A 5,123-nucleotide genomic window follows, 5' to 3' on the forward strand; every position below is an offset into this window, starting at 1 on the left:
GCCAAAATTTATTGCGATGTCGCGGTCGCACAAATTAACTACCCTAGCTTAAAACACAACACACATGATAGTATAGAGCAAGCAAGGGGTTGATCCCACGAGGAAGGTTAAAGTCAGATTTTTATGCTAGAAGATATGCAATTTGGGGGGGGTTAGGATGTTATCTAGGCTAAAGCAAAAGAAAACAGAAAACTATCAAACGAAATTAAATAAAATCAAAAAATTATCAAGAGAACAAACATTGGTCACAAGTAAACATCCACCTACAGAAATCAGAACTGGTCATGGAAACAAAACATCAACTCATATTCTGAATATTTATCTCTTCTTTACATTATTTAGTTAACAGATCCGTCATATAACCAACCCTAACTATCAAACAACCACAGTGTCCACACTAGTAATTTAATTCAATAATAGCCTTAAAAACTAGATAAGTTGATTAATCAAGAAAACATAACTTATACAAAGAAAATTTTATTAAAATTTAAATTTTAATAATAAATACAAAAATAATACAAAAACAAAAAAAAATAATTATGAAAGACATGAAAGGGTGGCTCAATTCAGGAAAAAGAATGGATATGGGGCTAAAGTGTGATTAAGAAGAAATGGGACTATAGATGCCTCATTTCTTTCTCTCTGGAGTCAACAGCCCATATAAAAAAAAGAGATTTAGGGACCTAAGATGATGCAATCCAAGCACCAAAGGATCCATTAGAGGTTCCGGTTGGTCTAGTTACAAGTCTTAAAGCTAAGAGGTTCAAATAGGCTTTCAATGGACTTCTTTAAATACATGAGCTAAGGTGGACATCAAGAGGATATTAAATAATGACGAGTAAGCCGTGATTAATCTGATTCATGTTCAAAAGGGGCTTGTTGGTGGAACTAACACAATTACACAAGGATTGGGAGAAGACTAGATTTGGTTTGTTTGACCTTTCGCTACCTTTTTTTTTATCATAAATGAAGCTATATGTCGCATTTTGAGATGATTCTAGTTGTTTTGAAAACTAGACTTCCATACCTTTCCAACGGTATATGGTACACCTTCTAATTCTTTAAGATAAGAGAGAACCATACGTTTGAAGTTGGGCTTTGCTCCTGACAGACAAAATGCGGAAATAACCAAAATTGTCTTATTAAATTAGTTGGGCTATTAAACTTTCTTTATTTTGTGAGGAAACACTTTTTTGGGTTTCAGACTTGTTTATTTTATTTATTTTAATTAGTTTGGGCTAGTTTTAGCTTAGGTTAATTATTATTTAAATTGGGTTTATATGTGACTCATTAGAAAAACTAGGGTTTTTGGCTTGGGATATAAATACTCTCGAGAATACTTTTCAGCACACTTTTTTTTGGCTAATAATATTCTAATTTTTGCCGACCTTTGGTTGTCAATCTTTATTCTTGATTAAACTTTCAACTCTTTAAAGAATTGATCAATCTTTGTTTTGAATTTATACTTTGCTCGTCTCTAAGCATAGGCGTTGTGATTGGGTTGGTTTATAGTCTTGTTGCCTTGGAACAGGTCTTTTATTGTGATAAGCTCATCCTATTTTCAACAAACTTGGATTAGATAGATCTTGGGTTTGCGAATTCCATTCAATTTGGCTAGGGTTCACATCATAAGGTAGAAGAACAAATAGAGGGGACTAAATTTAAAAGACAATGAGGGATGAACAAAAAAAAGGAAGAAGAACAAAGCCGCAAGCCCTAGAAGAAGAGGGAGAGTTGATGGTAGAAAAGAGAAAAGGGAGAAGAAGAGACACTCACTTTCTCTCAATAACATACAAGGAGAACCACATGCAATCCACCATGTGAGAGGAAATTGGGAGGGTGAAGGAAGATTTAGACACTCAAAAGACAAGACAAGAGAGGAAAAAGGCCAAGTAGGAGCTAGAGGCAGCAAGGGAAAAGAAGAAGAACAACCAAAACATTTGAGGGAGAAAGGGGTTTCAAGGAGCAGAAAACACAACTAGGACAAACCTAAGACCTTTCTAAAGCAAATTCAAACATTTTAGGTAAGTTTTATGTAAGAAAATAGCAGCTTTAGGTTAAAGTTCTTGAGAAAATTTCTAGGTAACTTAAGGTGAGGATAGAGTGTGGGAGAAGAGGTAGAGAAAGACTAAGTGATATTCTTGACCCAATTAGAGGACAAAGAAACTAGGGGAAGGTCTTCAGACTTTTATCCAAACATGAACAAAGAGGGAGGAGAAATACGTTGATACTAATTAAGCATGCATGTTGAGAGACAATGTTGAATTTCATAAAATTATGATGTGCTGGAACTTGAAAACATATAAACAACCTTGTTGATGTGAAGCCTAGCGAAATTGAATAGAATTCAAGAACCCAAGATCTATCTAACCCAAGTTTGTTGAAATTAAAATGAGTTTATCACGATGGAAAACATGCTCCAAGGCAACAAGACTATAAACTAACCTAATCACTACACCTACACCTGGAGATGAGCAAAAGGAGTATAAATTCACAACAAAGATTGGTCAATTCTTTGAAGAGTTGAAAGTTTAATCAAGAACCAAGATTGACAAGCAAAAGTCAGCAAAAATCAGAATATTATTAGGCAAAAAAGTATGTTGAAAATGATTCTCAAGAGTATTTATACCCCAAGCCAAAAACCCTAGTTTCCCTTATGGTCACTGTTGTTACCCAATTTTTGACCCACTTTTTCGATAAAATTTTTGGAAAATCCAAAAATAGCGAAAAACAACGAAAATCCAAAAAAATATATTTTTAATATATTTGCATCGTTTTTAGCATTTTCAACGTCGTCTAAAAAAGAATTTAAGTTTTCAAAGGTTTTTTGAACGCGTTCGACTTTTCACGCGTCATTTTTAAAATCATTGATTTTCCTCATTTAAGTCGATGTTGATATTGCTCGTTTTAAAAAAATACAAAAAAAATAAGAAAAATCAAAATTTACAAAAAAAAAAAGAGAGAGTTGAGGGACCAATTTTGAGGCCCAAGCAACATTTTGCCTATAAATAGCTGCCTTCAACACAAACCTAGGGGGCAATTTTGAGATTTGGGGGGTGAGGCAACCAAAAAAAAAAGGGAGAAGCCCTAAAAGATTAACTTTTCTTCTCCCTCGCAAAAAAAATCGGCCACTAGCCCCCACCCCCCGTTTTTTATTTTTTTTCTCTTCTCCCTCAACCGGACAGCCGATCTTCCCCACCCTCACAAATCAGCCTCATCGAACCCCACTGACCAGATGATTTTTCTCCTCCCTTGCCCTCTGCCAAACACAAACCAGGCCACACCCTTCTTCTCCTTCACCGCAGCTTCAACAGCCCCAACTCGCCAAGATCAAGCCGGCCGCCCCCTCACTAGACCTTTGCTCCCCCAGCCTTTTCCCTTTGGCTGCTCCTTCTCCCTTAAACCAGCCACTCGAAGATCCCACTCCATCATCCCTCTCCACCGCCAGAAGTCCTCTGCCTGCCTCAACGCCGGCCACAGGAGAAAGAGAGGAGAAAGGAGCCGAAGCTTGAGGTGGTCTCTTCACCTTGCTTAATCCTCTGCCTGCCTCACCGCCAGCCAAAGAAGAAAGAAGGGTCAGCGATCTACTCGATCCATTGGGTAACCGACCGCACGAGTCGCCGGTGAGCCACTCAACACTCCACAACAGATCTGCCAGCTGAGGAAGAAGGAGAGAGAAGCAGATCTAAACAGATCTAAGGAGAGAATCGACTGTGTTGTTGCATTTTTTTTGTTGTTTTGCAGGTCACGGCGTCACCGGCGGTGTAGAAGGGAAGAGGAGAAGAAGCCAATTTCGGCTGGTTGCTTTAGCGGCGGCCCGTGAATCCACGCGCTGCCAGTAGCGGTGGCGCATGGAAGGACGCGCCACCACTGTTCCTGCGCTGGCAGAAGGGCTTCCCTGCAATTTCTGGAGTTTTAGGGACTGTTTTGTAATTTTTAGATTATGTTATTGTAATTTTAATGTAATTTTTTTGTTTATTTGTTTTGAAATTGTATTTTGTATGGTAGGTGTAAAAAAAAAGGAAAAGAAAAGAAAGAGAAAATAATAATAGAAAAAGAGATGTGTGTGTGTTTTGTGTATATTTTTATATATGTTATTGAATCAAAAAAAAATGAATTTAATATTTTAATTTATATGCACAAATATCTAAAGGACAGATAAAAATCATGTTGTATTTTCCATGAAAATGTAGAACATGTATCTACATATATTTTGGGAACTAATAACTGATTTATCAAAGCCTTAGAATTGGGCTAAAATTTTATTCTTTAACACATCAAGTCCACGAAGCAGCTTACCTCAGGTAGGGTGCGTTAGGGGTGCTAATACCTTCCCTAACCACAACCAGTTCCTTACCCATGAATCTCTGACAATACCAGTACATTCGGTTTCCTAGTAGCCCGTAATCAATTACTAGGTGGCGACTCCAACGAACCAATCAAAGCAAAGAAAGAAACGAAAAGAATCGCCAGCCGATGCCGCACGGATTTTTTTGACGTGCGACAGTCACATATAAACTCAAATTAAATAATAAGCAACCCAATCTAAAACTATCGCAAACTAATTAAAATAAATAAAATAAACAAGTCTGAAACCCAAATATGTGTTTCCTTACAACATAAAAAAAGTTTAATAGCCTAACTAATTTAATAAGACATGTTCGGTTATTTTTACATTTTGTCTGGCAGCAGCAAAACCCAACTTCAAATGGATGGTTCTAAAGAATTAGAAGGAAATTTGTAATTGGAGCAACTAGAATCTCCAATGGATCCTTTGGTGCTTGGATCGTATCACTTGTTTCACATATTCTTGTGAAGCCTAATCCCTGAATGAACTATGTTCTTGCGTGTTATTGTTAAATGAGAAAAAGAAGAAAATTATGTGCGTAGTAGTGGATGAAGAAAGGAAAAGAAATGCATGAAAAATAATGGTTTGTGTGTTGAACACCCAAACCAAAAAATCTGGGTTGTTATGTTAATTAACTTGTGCCCAGGAATTGACATAGATAGAGGTATAATCTAGAGTATCGTCCTTCATAGAAGTTATAGTCTAGGATATTAGATGTCCAACAAGTCTAGCCTTGCTTAATTTGGAGCTCTAGAGCTCTAGATATAGGTAAAAA

The sequence above is a fragment of the Populus nigra genome, chromosome 3 (assembly GCF_951802175.1).
Source record: "Populus nigra chromosome 3, ddPopNigr1.1, whole genome shotgun sequence".
Lineage (NCBI taxonomy): Eukaryota > Viridiplantae > Streptophyta > Magnoliopsida > Malpighiales > Salicaceae > Populus > Populus nigra.